Here is an 18,740-nt window from a genome sequence, read left to right on the forward strand (position 1 = left end):
GTCCGGGACGGCTGAGGGCTGTCCGGGATGGCTGAGGGCTGTCCGTCCGGGACGGCTGAGGGCTGTCCGGGACGCCTCCCATTCCGGCCTCCCGTGAGCGGCCCCTGCCATGCCGAGGGGCCACCTCCCACCCCACGGTCACGTCGTTATCCTAAGTGTGTGTCTTCTGAGAGTGAGCTCTTAGTTACAGAAAACAACTCCTGCAGCACCACTGATTCCAAATCCTGACTCCCAACCAGTTTTAAGCTCCCCTTTCTCCGATCGGTTTCTGACCACAAAACCAATGAAAAATACAGAATGAAATGGCCTTGGAAGTTGAGAACTAGGACAAAGGTAACGTGGGTTAGAAATGAGGGCGAGGGGTCCGATGCCTTCCGTGCCCGGAGTTCACAGATGCTGCCTTGGGGAGCAGGCTCGGGGCCAGGGACACACACAGCCCGTGGCCACGTTGGCCTGAACCCCAGCCGAGGCCCAAAAAGTCGCGTCCGTCTTGGTCTTTGAAGCAAGACATTAACCTCCCAACGGCCGGATTGTTCCTTTGGAGGAGCTAGGGCTGAGCGATCCCTTCTTTCGGCCTCTTGGTCCTGGTGGGTTTCAGGACTCTCGGGGCTGCCGGGGACTCGGGGAGCAGAGAGTCGCCCCCAAGAGGCTCTTAGTGAATTGAGGGAAACATGGAGGGATTAGTGAGGCTGCCCACCTTCGTGGAAAGAACCAGAACCTCACCAACCTCACCAGGGAGTGCAGAGGAGAGGTCGGGGAAAACAAAACAGAGAGCTTTCATCTTACCACCAAGCACCTTATCAGTGAAGGAATTTCTCCTAGAATAAAACCTTGCCATCTGCCACTTGTGTGACGGTGAACACGCTGCACGTAGAGAGAAGCTTTTCCAAACTCCTCGTGACCAACAGAGCTGACTTGCTCCTAATGGGCCTGAATGTCGCCAAGTGCGTTTTCTTTAGTTTCTCACCCTACAGATGTCTTCTTCATCTGGTACTCAAAAATATCAATACTCACATACAATTTTACTTTAAAAAAAAAAAAAAAAAAAAGCTCCTTTCCAACCCCCAGCCCAGCAGGATGGCTCCCGCGAAGAAGGGCGGTGAGAAGAGGGTCCGGGCCGCCATCAACACGGCGGTGACCAGAGAATACACCATCAACATTTGCAAGCGCCTCCGTGAGTGGGTTTCAAGAGGCCTCCCCCTCGGGCACTCAGAGAAATCCGGAAATTTGCCATGAAGGGAACTGGAACTCCACCAGACGTATGCACTGACCCCAGGCTCGACAAAGCTGCTGGGCCACAGGAATAAGCAATGTCCCGTACTGCATCCAAGTGCAGTCGTCCAGAAAACGTAATGAGGGTGAAGATGTACCAAACCAGCTCTGTACGTTGGTTACCTACGTACCTGTCACCGCTCTCAAAGGTCTACACGCAGTCAGTGTGGGTGAGAACTAACGGCTGAGGGCCCGGTCAAGCCACAGAACTGCCACCAGCACCACAAGGCAGGCTCCAAACATGTCTGACACCAACCCAGCTCACAGTTCTCTCAGCTGTGAGCATCTGGTTCACTCCACCACCTTGAAGACTAATGCTGAGCACAGCCCGCGTGTCCGCCCCACTCATTTTGGAGGGCAAGTAAGATCTGGGTGTTTGAAGGAGAAGGGGACACAGACTGGCATCTTACTCTGCCTGGAACCTCAGGCAGCAAACAGGGCAAACACGGGCATCCACCTGCATGCCTCCTTGGGCTCCAAAGGGCTCCGGAGGCTGCTTGGGAAAGAACGAGGTTTCAGGAGAACCCCCCGTGCAAACCCTCTTCATCCGTCAGACAAGGCTTTGAACAGGTCACGGCTCACGTCGCTAACATCCCCCTGGCCCTCTGCAGCTGCCTCTAACCATCTGCTTTTCTCCGTCTCTTCACCACGACTGGCAGCACGTTTTGGTCCCTGGGGTCACTGGTAGTTGGAGGCAAGAACTTGAGGGCCTCTCTGGGAATGTTTTTAAACCTGCTGGGGCAGACGGGGATCCACTTGTGTGAGCTCCATAACAACACCCATGTCGAATTCCGTTTTCTCAGATAACAGATGGAGAGTCTCTGAACACTGGGCCCTCTGAGCTGTGAGTCGTCTCAGGAGTTGGGGTGACTCCACGCCCCGCTGCCGGTCCTCACTTTCCCACCCTTTCTGGGAGAGAAAAATGGACCCAAGACACAGTTGTGGTCAATGACACTTAGGGGAAACTCTGCTGGAAAGGAATTTCTCCAGAATAAAAATAAACAGAGCCTCACAAGACATATGGCCTCTGCCCCGTCCCTCCTGCTCTGGACACTGGTGCAAGGACAGGGTATTTGGGGCTGCAGCTGCCTCACAACCATGGGAACTCCAGACACACACTCACATCCCTGAGCTCCTGAAACAGGCCCGGCCGCTAGCACATGGATGTCGTGTGTGTGTGTGTGTGTGTGTGTGTGCGCCTCTATAAAAATAAACAGAGCCTCACAAGACATATGGCCTCTGCCCCGTCCCTCCTGCTCTGGACACTGGTGCAAGGACAGGGTATTTGGGGCTGCAGCTGCCTCACAACCATGGGAACTCCAGACACACACTCACATCCCTGAGCTCCTGAAACAGGCCCGGCCGCTAGCACATGGATGTCGTGTGTGTGTGTGTGTGTGTGTGTGCGCCTCAGTATGTGTATATAGCAAAACTAAGGCACATTAATTATTAAGGCAAACATTTTAAACTCACAAAATGATGCCATTTAAATATTTATTTATTTATTTATATTTATTTATTTAGGCTGTGCCAGGTCTTAGTTGTGGCACGTGGGATCTCAGTTGCAGCGTGTGGGATCTTTAGTTATGGCATGCAGACTTCTTAGTTGCGGCATGCGGACTTAGCTGCGGCACGTGGGATCCAGTTCCCCGACCAGGGATCAAACCTGGACCCCCTGCATTGGGAGCGTGGAGTCTTATCCACTGGGCCACCAGGGAAGTCCTTGATGCCATTTTTTGAGAAAGGAGAAATAAAAGCAAAACCGAGGCAATCAGCTGAGCCCCACTAACCCGTGCTTGGAGGCGGAGGACCACTGGAGCTCCCCATATGGCACCACTGGACGGCTCCTGGGCCTTCGTCTGCCTCTCCCCATGGTAAGGTTTGTATCAATCTGTGCAAGTTGGTCAAATGCCCAGCTATCCGTAGGGGTCACTCCACTTTTCACACGGGGGCAATAAAAATAATTTGCAAACATGGGAGGTACAGGAACAGGGAAAGAGAAAGTCAGACAAAAACGATGCAGTGAACCCACACTTTTCCAGAAGAGACACTTCCAGCCCCCATCGGGGACACAGACCCAGAGCTAAAACCTACGGCTCCAGCCTCAAAGGAAAGGGGGTTCCTGGCCGCGGGACTGTGGCCTGTGTAAACAGCACAGCAACCTACTAGATGCACCCAAACGCCAGCACCCGAGGGAAGGGAGGGATGGGAAAATATTAACACTTAGGGAAAGAGCTTTAGCCTATGAGTGGTTCCCCCCACCCCAGAAAGGCACAGCCCTGTCTGCAAGAGAGATAAATCATCTACCCAGTAGATGCACTGGATGGAGGGGCGCCCAGGCCTGGAGAGGAGGTGGCAGTAGGGATGTGAGGGTGGTGAGGCCTCCCGACGCCCTGGGAAGGGGCCTCGAGCGGAGTCTGGTCTGGCAACTGGGAAGGACGAGGCTGTCTTGACCTGTCTTTTGAGCTCAGTGGCATGCTGACTGCATAGAGCAGGACATCTTTAGAAACAAACAGCCCTAAATGTTATACTGCCTGAGCCCCTCAAAGGCTAACAGGCTCCATCTCTGATATTCATGACGTTGACCCTGACCTCCAGGAAGAGGGCGCCATAGAGAGGCAGATGTTTCAGAACATTTCCAACATCACGAGCCTCCTCCTCTCCTTCTTTCCGCTTCTTTCTAATTTTGGTACTTAGAGGAGTAGCCTGAGTTTTCCAGAAAGTTCCCTTTTTAAGAATATTGTGGGGCTTCCCTGGTGGCGCAGTGGTTGAGAGTCCGCCAGCCGATGCAGGGGACGCGGGTTCATGCCCCGGTCCGGGAAGATCCCACGTGCCGCGGAGCGGCTGGGCCCGTGAGCCATGGCCGCTGAGCCTGCGCGTCCGGAGCCTGCGCTCCGCAACGGGAGAGGCCACAACATTGAGAGGTCTGCGTGCCGCAAAAAAAAAAAAAAAAAAAAAAAAGAATATTGTGTTCCTCAAGGTTGCTTTTTAAAAACCGCTGCAGTAGCTTATCTGTGACAAAGGCTGATGAAAGCTGAAGACAGACAGGAAATAATATAAGAAAGTGGTTGCCCAGAGCAGAACGAGGCTCAGACCAGAAATACGTTCGTTCCAACGAGAAAAAAAGGAGACTGGCAACTCCGCACAATCTCAGGCTGCACCATCCCCTGGCCTCACCCCCACCCCAAACCTTTTAACATGGAAACTAGGCAGGACATACCCAGACTGTGGCCTAGACACCCCGTGTGGGCTGTTGAGCTACTGACGAGCTTTGTGTAGCAGAGGCCCACGTGGTTCCCTCCACCCGCAGGACAGATAACGTTCTCAGCTCGAAAGGAAACCAAACCCCAGGACTTATACCACTGTTTAATGTTGAACTGTAAAATACTAAATACTGTTCTTAGAAATAAATGAGTTGCTGTAGTTAGTTGGGCTTCCTAATTAAGATGTGAATTTAACTCCTAGGTACAATTTCCAAAAAGTTCCCAGAGCTCATGATTTTTAAGGGTAAAATTGATACCTCAGGTAATCAGGATTTGAGATTTTGCTAACGACAGTGATATGACTGGTAAAAACATTTCACTTTTCATTTGTTGCTAATGACTAAAGCACACTAATATTTGTTCATTAAAATTATGAGTAAACTGTACTCATCATGCTGGTCGTATCTTTCAACACGTCTCAACAATTTAAAAAATGAATTAGTTGGCACAAGAACAGACACATAGATCAGCGGAACAGGGCAGAGAGCCCTGATATAAACCCACACACCTGTGGTCAATTAATCTACGACAAAGGAGGCAAGGATATACAATGGAGAAAAGACAGCCTCTTCAATAAGTGGTGCTGGGAAAACTGGACAGCTACATGTAAAAGAATGAAATTAGAACACTCCCTAACACCATACACAAAAATAAACTCAAAATGGATTAAAGACCTAAATCTAAGGCCAGAAACCATAAAACTCCTAGAAAAAAACATAGGCAGACACACTTTGACATACATCATAGCAATGCTTTTTTTGGATCTGTTTCCTAAGACAAAGGAAATTAAAGCAAAAATAAACAAATAGGACCTAATTAAACTTAAAAGCTTTTGTACAGCAAAGGGAAGCATCAAGAAAATGAAAAGAGGACTTCTCTGGTGGCGCAGTGGTTAAGAATCCACCTACCAATGCAGGGGACATGGGTTCAAGCCCTAGTCTGGGAAGATCCCACATGCCACGGAGCAACTAAGCCCATGCACCACAACTACTGAGCCTGCACTCTGGAGCCCGCGAGCCACAACTACTGAGCCCATGTGCCACAACTACTGAAGCCCATGCACCTAGAGCCCGTGCTCCGCAACAAGAGAAGCCACCACAGTGAGAAGCCCACGTACTGCAACAAAGAGTAGCCCCCGCTCACTACAACGAAGACCCAATGCAGCCAAAAATAAATAAATTTATTAAACAACAAGAACAAAAAGAAAATGAAAAGACAGCCTACTGAATGGGAGAAAATATTTGGAAATGATATGACTGATAAGGGGTTAATGTCCAAAATATATAAACAGCTCATAAAACTCAACATAAAAAAAAAAAAAATCCCAATTATCAAATGGGCAGAAGACCTGACTAGACATTTTTCCAAAGAAGACATACAGATGGCCAACAGGCACATGAAAAGATGCTCAACATCGCTAATCATCAGGGAAATGCAAATCAAAACCACAATGAGATATTACCTCACACCCGTCAGAATGGCTATTATCAAAAAGAATACAAATAAATGTTGGCAAGAATGTGGAGAAAAGGGAACCCTCATACACTACTGGCAGGAATGTAAATTGATGCAGCCACTATAGAAAACAGTATGTAGCTTTCTCATAAAACTAAAAATAGAGTTACCATATGATCCAGCAATTCCATTCCTGGATATATATATCTGGAAAAGACAAAAATTCTAATTTGAAAGATAAACGCACCCCAGTGTTCAAAGTAGCACTATTCATAATAGCCAAGAAATGGAAGCAACCTAAATGTCCATCAACAGATGAATGAATGGATAAAGATGTGATACATATATACAAGAGAATACTACTTAGCCATAAAAAAGAATGAAATAATGCCACTTGCAGCAACCTGAATGGACCCAGAGATTATCATACTGAGTGAAGTAAGTCAGACAGAGAAAGACAAATATATGATACTGCTTATATGTGGAATCTAAAAAATAAAACTAGTGAATATAACAGAAAAGAAGCTGACTCACAGACAAAGAGAACAAACCAGTGTTTATCTTGGGGAAAGGAAATGGGGAGGGAGGAGGTAGGGGATTAAAAGGTACAAACTACTATGTATAAAATAAAACAAGCCACAGGGGTATACTGTACAGCACAGGAAATACAGCCAATATTTTATAACTATAAATGGAGTACAATCTTTTAAAACTGTGAATCACTATGTTGTAGTGAAACTTATATAATATTGTAAATCAGCTACACTTCAACTTAAAAAAACAGTATGGTACTGGCATGAGGATGAACATAGCAAAGGAACAGAACTGAGACTCCAGAAAACAAACCCATATGTGTATGGTCAACTGATTTTTGACAAGGCTGCCAAGATCATTCAACGAAGAAAGAATATTCTCTTCAGCAAATGGTGCTGGTACAGCTAAATATTCACACATACAAGAGTGAAGTTTGATCCTTACCTCACACCACATACACAAAATAAAGCACAATCGATCAAAGACCTAAATATAAGAGCTTAAAATTATAAAACCCTTAAAAACATTGTAGTAAATCCTCATAATTTTGGATTTGGCAATGGTTTCTTAGATATGACACCAAAAGCACAAGCAACAAAATAAAAAAATAGATAAACTGGACTGCATCAAAACTGAAAACTTCTACGTATCAAAGGATGCTATCAAGAGAGTGAAAAGACAAGCCGAAAGATGAGAAAGACACTTGCAATCACACATCTGATAAAGGCCCACTGCCCAGCTTACAGAACGGACACTTACAGTCCAACCCTCCAGTTAAAAGATGGGCAAAGGACTTGAAAAGACATTTCTCCAAAGAAGATGCACAAGTGTCCATCAACAGATGAATGGATAAACAAAATGCAGAATATTCATACAATGAAATATTATTCAGCCATAAAAAGGAATGAAATACTGAATAATGAAATCCAGGCTGCAACATGGATGAACCTTGAAAACACTATGCTAAGTGAAAGAAACCAGACACCAAAGGTTACACATTGTATGATTCCATTTATATGAAGTGCCCAGAACAGGCAAATCTATAGAGACCGAAGGCAAATCAGTGGCTGCTTTGGGATGGAAAATGGGAATCTGGAAGGAAGGTACTCTCTAAAAGGTACAGGGTTTCTCTTTGATGATGAAAACGTTCTAAAAAGTGACTATGGCGATGGTTGGACCTACCTGTGACTACACTAAAAACCACTGAATTGTACATTTTAAATGAGGAAAGTGTATATACAGCGTGTGAATTATGTCTCAATAAAGATGTTAACAAAAGAAAAAAATGAATTAGGCAAATAGTTAATAAAAGCTAGCTAATTTTCAGCACTTATCCACTTAAAAAGAAAACATAAAGGAATCATGTAAATTTATAGAGTTTCAGGATTAGGAATGAAAATACTTTGTATTTAAGAGCTGAATTAAGAATACCAAGAATCCACGTTTACATGAGGTCTGAAAAATTCTTTTGACCATAAGTTTCCAGTTTATCTGATTCACGTGCACAATATCAACGTTCTCTTTGTAAGAGTGAGAAACACTTCCATAAGTTTTCCAAGCTATTCCACCCTGAAAATGGAGCTCCTAGCTTCATGATCATGTTCTAGTTAGCACTTGTTCTGTGTGAAGTAGTTTAAGTGGAGAAAACAATGCGGGGTGAAGAATATACTATCAGATTACATAAAATAAACACATCCTATATATTTTAATGTTTCTGATGAATCACGTTCTACTTCGGTTTAACACTTTGATTTGCCCTTAGATAACCTCAGCTTGACTAGGAATGGAATCATTTTAATGTAAGAAAAGGGAAGAATTGCGCTTTGAGCTCACGTCTGCTTTTGGAACCATTATTAAACACCTTATGCTTTTCTGAAATTTTTGGTTACGTTCTCTGGCCTTAGACAACATTTCCAACAGACCCGGAACTTCTGAACAGGAGTGGATAAGTGACTGCCTTTCTCCAAGAAAAGGCCACAGGCCTCCTCCACGTCAACTCAGGTTGTTCTGGACTAACCCCCAACAATACAGATTCAATCTCCTCTGTACACAGTGACTCAAGCCTGCTTCAAATCACCTCTACATTTGTTTTTCAAGTTATTTACTACTTGGCACTGACTGTAAGTCAATCACCTACAAGATAATAGGAGAGGAAAAGGGAAAGGGGACTTCAGGAGAACTGACAGAAACATGTCAGAAGTTCTTCAGAAACTCTCTGTGGAAGAGGGATTCTCCCAGGCCACACACACGGATGGGAGTTCTGGGTTGACTGTACTTTGCAGAGTTCTTTATCACAGGAGGAGAAGTGGACAGGCCTTGGTGAATTTAGAAACATCTCCCTAATGATATATCAGTTGGTCAGCAGAACAAAACGCTTTGAGAGCTCCAGCGTTTCATGAGAGCATGACAAGCAAGTATGAAATTTCAGCCCTTAGCCAGCAGCGTGTGACACGTCTTCTGTTGGTCTGTGAGCAGTGTTTCCTGCACAACTACAGATCTTAAGCTTGCACAAAAGAAGAAGCTGTCTACCAACATTTTGTAGCCTTCCATCAGCACTTTCCCCATTTCTGATATTCAGCGTGCTAACGTTCATACGTGTAATTTTTCAGGAACTCTAGGGTGACTTGAATGAAAACAAAAGCTCCCAATCTGTCAGGGATTTTCCATCAATTTTTTTTTCTCACTCCATTTTTAAGGTGGAGGAAGAAAAAAGGAACATAACCTAGGAAAAAGTCCCTTATTATTATTTTTTTTTGCAAGTTGTGAAAGTTGCTTATTTCAGAAGCTTTCTACATGTGTAGTCAGGGAGCAAAAGAGGCACTGTCCACATTCTCGTAATAATAATAATAATCAGAACAATGACAGGTAACATCAGTTGGGTACCCGCCCTGTGGCACTGCTCTGTGCCAGCACATCACTGCCTGTGACCACAGTCCTGTGAAGCAGGCACTCATCCCTCCCTTTACTCAGGACGAACTGAGACTTGGGTCAGCGAGAGGCTTGTTCAAGGTCACCTCGTGGGGCAGAGGTGGAGATTCTGTCTCTGTCTACACTGCTTTCTGAGGCTAGAAAGAATCTCCCTTTAAAAACAAGGCCCAAAGTTGTAAATTGTCTTTTACTAACAATTTTATTTTTGTTCCTTCCTTAGATCTGAGAGAGAGAGCGAGAGAGAGCAACTGTGATTTCGCTGGAATATAAAGTGCAGGGAGCTGTCACTGACTTATGTGAGAAGAGAGTGGAAACCCGGTGCCCACAGGAGGTGAAGCAAACAAGGAGGAAGCTCACTTGAGCAGCTGGAGGCCTGGCCCCTAGACCGCTGTGAAGGTGGGGACGGATGGCTCTGAGTACAGGAGGACAGGCCAGCTCCACCTGCCCCTGGAGCCCCTTGGTCATTCCTCCTCCTCGTCTTTAAGAGTCAGGAGGCTTCTACTGTGGGGACAGAGAGCCAGCGAGGGTCAGACCCAGCGACGCCTGGCCCAGCAGAGAGAAGGGGCGAGGGGAGAGGCTGAAGACGGGTGTGGGGATTAAATGGGCACGTCCTCCGAGTGATGGAAGCCAGCCCTGTCCCCGTTCAGCTTCCAAATGCCGTCTGCCAAGCACGTCCCTGCCCCGTCCACCCTCAGTCAGGGAAGGAAACGGAACGCTTTTCCTTCTAGAGAAACTCATCAACCTACGAGGAAAGACCTGCAGATACTGACACTTTGGGTCCTTGCCAAGTCCTAGGTGATGCCTACCAGCTGGCAAACCCCCAGCAACAATAGAGTTTCCAGTCAACGTGTGGGTGCCAATCAGCATGAGACGTTAAAGAAAACCTCAGACATGAAATTTAGCCCAAGTAGATTTAAAAAAAAAAAAAAAAAAAAAAAAGGAACTTGAGGCAATAGAGAAAATGCAGAAAATGGGGCGGGGGACTAAGTCACAACAATGACAGTCACCCCCAAAAACCTCCAGTGATTAAGAGCTGCAAAGAGATAAGGGTCATTACAGCACGCATGACAGGGTGAACTGACAGGATGCCACAGGAAATTTAGAGAACGAGAAGGAAGCCTTGGGAAAGGAAAGTATGACAGCAGAAATGACAAATTCAGCAGGAAGCATGGAAGACAAAGGTGAAGAGATCTACAGAAAGTACAATGAAAACCGGCAAGAAAAGAAAATCAGAACCTCAGTTCTAATGTAGGAGTTGGAAATATCATGATAATACAAGTTTCAGAAAGGACAGAGAGAGTGGAAAGGAAATTAAAAAATAACGAGAAAATTTCCATAATGTATACTCACGAGTTTTCAAATTGAAAGGGCAACTATCCTAGCTAAATATCCTGTACGATGTCTGAAAAATACTGCATATCACCAAGCAAATTTCAGAGCACCGGGGATAAAGAAGAGATTCGACATACCTCCAGAATGAAAAACATAATAGGTCACACACACAAAGGGCCAGAAAGTAGGTCATTGGACTCCTCTACGTTAGCACTAGAAACTAGAAGAATCCGAAGCAATTTCCTCAAAATTCTTAGGAAAACTCTATCATTCCAAACCAAGCCAAACTGTCATTTCAGTGTGAGGATAAAATAAAAACATTTTTCAGACAAGTAGGGCTTAGAAACCATTGGTCCTTCACACTTTCTGTGAAAGCTACTGGAGGGTTTGCTTCTGGCAAATGAGAGAGGAAAACAAAAAAGTGAGACACATGACATTTAGGAGCCAGGGAACCAGGAAAGGAAAGAGGTGAAGACACTTCCAGGATGACAGTGAAGCGGGGTTGAGGGGAACAGCTGTGTCCTGAGCAACAGAGCAGCTGGTCAAGAACGGAGGAGAGGATGCGGGGACTCTCCTGCATTTCAGACGTTTTCACGTCAGGACAATGACATGAGAAACACAAGGTTTATTAATGCACCCCTACGTTCTCTGCAGCACTATTCACAACAGCCAGGATGTGGAAGCAACCTAAGTGTCCATCGACAGAGGAATGGATAAAGAAGATGTGGTACATATATATACAATGGAATATTAGCCATAAAAAAGAATGAATAATGCCATTTGCAGCTATGTGGATGGACCTAGACAGTATCATACTGAGTGAAGTAAGTCAGACAGAGAAAGACAAATACCATATGATACCACTTATATGTGGAATCTAAACTAGGACACACATGAACTTATTTACAAAACAGAAACAGACTCACAGACATAGAGATCAGACTTGTGGTTGCCAAGGAGAGAGGGAGGGAAGGATTGGGAGTTTGGGATTAGCAGATGCAAACTATTATATATAGGATGGATAAACAAGGTCCTACTGTAGAGCACAGGGAACTATATTCAATATCCTGTGATAAATCATAATGAAAAGAATACGAAAAAAGAATATATATGTGTATAACTGAATCACTTTGCTGTACAGCAGAAAGGAAGACAACATTGTAAATCAACTAGACTTAAAAAAAAAAAAAAAAGTAATGCTTAAGAAGATGCTGACTAGCTGCCCTGATGGTCCCAATGAGACCTGACAAGGATACAGACAGTTCATCATAAAAACAAACCCACGACCGAGGCAGGAAAACAGAGTGAGTGAGCCAGAGGGTTATCTTCCAAATGCATCAATAATTCATATTGGGTCACTTATACGTGCACAAAATCTCTGAAATAGTTTCTTTGTGACTTAAGCAATTCCTTATTTTGAAATGTCCCATCAATGCAACATGCCCAGGTTACATAAGTAGCTGCAATTAAGACTTTCTGGAGGAAAAACGCCCAAGACGTGTACTAAGTCTACATGCAGGATGACAGTATCTGCTCTTATCGGAATAAATATCCACCCCATCACCTGCCTTTGTCAGGTGTGGACCGTCCGGTGCACGGTGGAGACTCTTGGGTATGACTGTGTAGAGGGGTTTTTCATTCCTGTAAATTCCTCGATAATCCTGCTGCACCTTTAGACAGTGTTCTGAGAGCACGCTAATGTCAACATGAACCATAAATGAGCAGACTGCTTCCTAGCACAAGACATGCTCACACCACAGGAAACCATCAACAAAATGAAAAGGTAACCCACCAAATCGGAGAAAATGTTTGCAGATGATATGACCAATAAAGGGTTAATACCCAAAATATACAAACAGCTCACACGACTCAACAGTGAAAAAGCAAACAACCTGATTAAAAATGGCACAGAAGACCTGAAGAGACATTTTTCCAAGGACGACATACAGATGGACGACAGGCACATGAAAAGATGCTCAACATCGCTAATTATCAGACAAATGCAAATCAAAACCACAATGAGGTATCACCTCACAACTGTCAGAATGGCCATCATCAAAATGATAACAAATAACAAACGTGGGCGAGGATGTGGAGAAAAGGGAACCCTCGTGCACTGCTGGCGGGAATGTACACCAGTGCAGCCTCAATGGAAAACAATATGGAGGGTCCTCAAAACTTAAAAACAGAACTGCCATATGGTCCAGTGATTATTCTTCTGGATATTTATCTTCAGGAAATGAAATCACTATTTTGAAGAGATATCTGCACCCCCATGTTTGCTGCAGCATTATTTCTAGTAGCCAAGACATGGATGCAACCTAAGTGTCCACTGACAGATGAACGGATACAGAAATAAAGATGTTCCCTTTCTCTCTCTCTGCCTCCTCCCACACCTTCCACACACACACAGGAATACTATTCAGCCATAAAAGGAAGGCAACACTGCTATTTTCGACAACATGGATGGACCTTGACGGCATTATGCTATCTGACAGACCGAGAAAGACAAATACTGTATGATCTCATTTTTATGTGGAATCTTAAAAAGAAAAACCCAAAAACAAAAAACTGAACTCATATACACAGAGACTAGATGGGTGCTTGCCAGAATCTGGGGGTGGTGGGGTAAGTGACAAGGGTGGAGGGCCTCAAAAGGTACAAACTTCCAGTTATGAGATAACTTAAGTCCTGGGATGTAATGCACTGCATAGCGACTACAGATAGCAACACTGTGTTGTATATTTCAAAGCTGCTAAGAGAGCAGATTTTTCATGTTCTCATCACAAGGAAAAAAGCTTGTAACTCGGTGAGGTGATGGGTATTAAACGGACATAGTGTGGTGACCATTTCACAATATACACATACATTGGAAACACGCTGCACACCTTAAATCAATATGGTGTTCTATGTCAATTATAGCCCAAAAAAAATTTTATAAAAAAGACCCAAAAAGTCGATGTTTATAAATTTCATGTGAAAATAGATCATGGAGGAAATTTGACACCAGGGGGAAAATGACTCACTGATCTGGGAATAAATCCAGAATAAATGACAGATCGCTCATAACCAAGTGGGATGCAGTCAGCTAGAGGGACTTGGTTATTTTCTCATATCACCCTAAATGACTTTGTTCTAGACTCCGTGGAGGGTACACTGCAGACTGATAAGGACTTGGGAGAAAGAGAGGAATTCAAAACTTTAATTTATCTGTTTACAGATACCGTGTCAGGGCAACTTCTAGTCACTTTTCAGAGGTCAAGCTCTTAAGCAAGCAGCCATCGAACTCAGGCCAGCCCCCCACCCAAAGGCCCGACACAGACCCGGCCTTGCAGGACCGCTTCCCCAAACACTCCCAATTGGGAGCTGTCTTTGATGCCTCCTGTCTGCCTGGACCCCGCGTAGCCCCCTTCATTCCACTCCAGTCCAGGTCTATATGTTTGGGGCCTGAGCTGGGTCCCGGAGGAAGTCTGCGTCATCGCCTGCCCGCATCCATCTCTGCAAGATGGTCAGGTATGAGAAGACAGCAGAGGAGGTGCAGCCTGAGATGCAGAGCCAAGGTGGGAACGGCCAGGTGGGCCCCAGGCTCTAGAATCTGTTTCCAAGGTGCCTCCCCTTGTCCTGACTGAAAGGACCCAGGACAGAGACAGCATTGAAGAGCTGCACCGTCCTCATTCCATTCCAGCTGTAGGAGTTTACTGAGATTGCTTCCGGCTGGCACCAAGAGTACAAAACAGAACTCTGCTGCATACGAGCAGCCTTTGGCCATCTGTTACGTGCAAAACAACGACATGCGCGTTTCCCTGTAGGTGACACCACGGTGAACACGGGAACAGAGGTCCTCAGCAGAAATCAACTTCTCAAATAATGGACACTCAGGGGCCATCTAACTGCTTTTAGAAGCCTCCCTCTGCTATGTTTTGGTAAAAATTAAAAATTCTTTATTATCTTTCTCTCCACTAAGGCAGCTGTTTAGCATCAGACTGTTATAGTGATGACGAGACCAAACATAATTCTGCTATTTTAAGATAGAATAATTAGAACACACATGAAGTGAAACTCCTGCTGTTATTCTAGAAGGTCCCATCGTGAAACCCTCTCCTCTGTGAGAATGCTTTGTGACAGAATAAAAATAAATGTGAACATTTCACATCTGATTTAGAGGACGCCCTTTGAAGAAAACAACTGCTACGAAGGAGAGGCGGATACCAGACAGGAAACACAATCACCCAGAGCGAGACTTCACCCCCATGACCAAAACTACTTGCAAGTCCAAGCTACAAACTCCATTTTAGAAACTACAGAAGACATTTTTACTTTGCACTGCACTGTGCTCAGGCCATATTTCATAGCTTTTATTTTCCCTACAAACAGTACTACATGTAATGATACATCCCTGAAACCAGATGGCACGGGAACTACTTTCCAACAAAGAAACAAACAAGGACGAGAAAATATTTGTGGTCTTTCCAGAAATCTTTCAAAACCTTCACATTTAATGGCAATTACTAGAAAAGCAGAAAGTTTGAAACGATAGCCGAGCCATATAATTACCCATATTTGACCGATGTATAAACTCCTCTGAGAAGAAAAAGAAGACCAGAGAGCTGGACCTACTCCTTGGGGTTCCTGACATGCATAGTGAAGTAAAAATATTTGGATAGGATGTTAGTGATTTCACGGTTTTACTAGCTTTCTGTCAGGACGCTCACAGCTGGGGTCCCGCAAAGGCCGCCTACAGAGGATACACCCGCCGCTCCGTGGACGTAAAAAACCAGATCCGCAGGACACTGTGAAACGGAGCCGGGCACAGAGCAAGCACGCTCCAGGGATTCTGAGTTGAGCCGGGGCAGAGACGTGAGCTCTAGCAAACAGTGCGAACGGAGACACCGACCCTAACTAAAGGTTCTTATTTACTAAGGCATTTCCCCGGAACTTCAGGAAAAACCCTGACAACCACTGTGTCTCCTCCCGACAGCCTTGACAGAAGGAGGTGCCCGTACTTTCCTCGTGGGAACCTCTGCATCCAGGGGTCAGAAGACGTGAACTTCGTACAGCAAAGTTGGATTAATTGCAATTAATTTATAGTTTCCTTTTGAATAACGGAGCAAATTTGTGTGTCAATTTATGCGTTATTATCCACCCAATGTGTTTCATGAAAATCTACATAGTTTATCCAATTTGTTTAATATGTACCTTATTCTTAAAACCAAATGAAAGAACATCTACTTCCTTTTGAGTAATGGAGCAAAACTGTGTCTCAATTTATGCGTGATTATCCAGCCAACATGTTTCATGGAAATCTATTTTATCCAATTCGTTTAATATGTACCTTATTCTTAAAACCAAATGAAAGAATATCTAATTCCCTGCCACATATGGAAAAGGTTTTCAAAAACCAACATTGATTCCAGGGCTGTCCACAGGTTTGTGTAATCATAACTTTAGTCATGTAAGGAAACAGTCATTCTTAGGTTTGTTGAGAAAATGAACAGTCTGCTTTTACACATGTAAGAGGAACCAACTCAGATAAAGCTCCCTGTGACTAATGTTTTCACCATTAGGTGATGGCTTCATTTGAATGAAGGACTTACACATTCACAGAGAAAAAGAAATCAATGGTTAAAAAAAAAAAAAAATGGGCAAGCTAATGTGGATAGCTAATGTGGACTTCAGCATGCAACAGACAGAAATAAATTCTCTCGTAGTGGAAGTTGTAGACACAAACTAAAACCCAGTATATTTGGATTACAGACTCATGAGCCTTAGCTCAATTGTTCTTAAACGATTGTTTTCAAATATCAAAATCTAGGAAAGAGGCTTGTTCAGTAAAAACCCAGCTCAAGGTCCTCCTTGGACAGAAGAGGTTAGTAACTACAGAAGAGATCACAGTGCTACAGTGGAAACGAAGTAAGCAGGGACAAACAAAGAAGTACAAACTATACCAGAAATGGCTCCTCCCACTTCTAACTACAAAGGCCCTGTGTTGCTCCTTGTGAAACGCCAGCAGGTGATGCCAAGGGCGCTGTGACATCCTTGCCCTCCCGCCTACCTCCTCTGATGCAAACCCGGCCCTCCCCTCTCCTCGCGGCCTTCCCTCTCCTCTTGCCCCCAGACCCCTCTTGCATGGGATTATCTGTGGGATTCTCTGTTTCTACCCAACACCCCACCTCCTCAGTGTCATCGGAAATGCCTCTGTGCTGACTGGAAGCTGGATGTCCTGGAGGACGTTACTAACCTCACCGTGATCTCCTCTGAGCAAGGAGAGGCCGGCAGGCTCCTGGACCCCCAGTGCACTCTCAGCACAGCTCCGCCACCACCCCGGGCAGCTGCCTCTCCTTCCGTCTCCGTGCTCCCGCGTCACACTCCCTCTCCCCTGCTTGTCACCAACGACCCTGGCCACGTCCTCACTTTGCTGATGGCTTCGCTACTTCGTAGCATGTGGTTTCCTGCCACCCCCTTCGGCCATCGTCCACGTAAATGCTCCCTCTAAAGTGTCCACTTCATGGCTCCCTGACCGCTTCCTCTACTCCTGTGACCTTGACCTCCACTACCACTGGCCACTCAGACACCACTGGAATTCCTCTACTGCGCGGAAGTTCCTTCTTTCTTAAGGGTTTGAATGTTCATAGTCTTCTCTGTGGTCACGACTTCTGTTCCCTTTTCCTGTTTTCCCATCTCACCCTCCGAGTCGTTTTCATTCTTGGTGTAACTTCCATTTCCTTGAGTTCGATCTCTTTTCCCCTTACGCCCTGATCCGGCTTAAGCTGCTTCCCTTTCTGACCCCACAAGGACACAGCTGGTGGTGCTGGCGTGTGGGGATGCTGTGCTACTGCTTCTACCTTCAGAGGGCTGATGATGGCTGAAACCAAGTCCTGAGACCACAGTCACTGAATCCAACGTGATCAGCCTCTAACTTCCAACGGGTTCTCACCATTTCTACAAAATACACAGCACCGGTCCTGGAATTCCTTATTTTTTCTCATTGCTGTCTTCAGCCTTTTTCTCTCTTCATCTCCCACTAACCACAACTCCGCTCCCGCTTTCGGCAGGTATTTTACTGATAATATTGTCATTTGACTTGGAACCTCAATTTTCCTTCTCGTATCTTTTCTCCCTCACTGATGCTTCTGAGGGGAAAGTCTCATCCTACTTTCTGTGCAAGGCCTTGTATGGATTATCTGCTAAACATTGGTCTTTAAACTATTTGGCTTATTTTTGGCCTTAAAATGAAAAGTTACCTTACTCCTGTTACTTTTTTTTTTTTTTTTTTGCTCAGCGGCCACGGCTCACGGGCCCAGCCGCTCCGCGGCACGTGGGATCCTCCCGGACCGGGGCGCGAACCCGTGTCCCCTGCGTCGGCAGGCGGACTCTCAACCGCTGCGCCACCAGGGAGGCCCGACTTTTTTTTTTATTAATTTTTATTACTCCTGTTACTTTTATCCCAACACCTAAGGTGTGCAACAGGAGAAAGGGGCTGGGTTTGGGGGAGCGGAGACCGTGTACAACGAGCAGCGTCACTCTGGAATGTGGGGCGTTTTCTGGGGAGGGTCTTCTAGGATGGGTTGTCAAAGCCCAGATGGAATCCCAAAGCCCCTGACATCTAGGAGGAGAGGGGGGCTCCGGGCGGGGGGGAGGGGGGCTCCGGGCGGGGGGGAGGGGACAAGAGCTCACAGGGCCAGAACCCTCTGCATCCAGCGGTGCTCAGTATGGTGGTCACTGGACTGAGGCTGAACGGAGAAGGATGGATGGGAGAGACAGGGTGCCAAGGGCTTATTTCTTCTAAAATACCACTTTGCAGCCATAAAAGTAAGAACCCTTACTATTGAAAATTCACTTGGAAAATCAGGTCAACAAGAAAACATAGTCTGCTCAATAGCACACCACGCAGAGAGCTGTAACATTTGGTGTATGTCCTTCTAACACATAACATACATTTTATTTTACTTTTTTTGG

At 45.4% G+C, this 18,740-nt stretch overlaps 1 protein-coding gene and 1 pseudogene across 3 annotated transcripts in view; one reads left to right on the forward strand and one right to left on the reverse strand.

The window, feature by feature from the left end:
- PALLD (palladin, cytoskeletal associated protein) overlaps positions 1-18,740 on the reverse strand; it is a 388,874-nt gene that overhangs the window by 178,768 nt on the left and 191,366 nt on the right. The window lies entirely within an intron of this gene.
- On the forward strand, positions 1,060-1,453 carry LOC102978106 (60S ribosomal protein L31-like; annotated as a pseudogene).

Source organism: Physeter macrocephalus, chromosome 9 (assembly GCF_002837175.3).
Source record: "Physeter macrocephalus isolate SW-GA chromosome 9, ASM283717v5, whole genome shotgun sequence".
NCBI lineage: Eukaryota > Metazoa > Chordata > Mammalia > Artiodactyla > Physeteridae > Physeter > Physeter macrocephalus.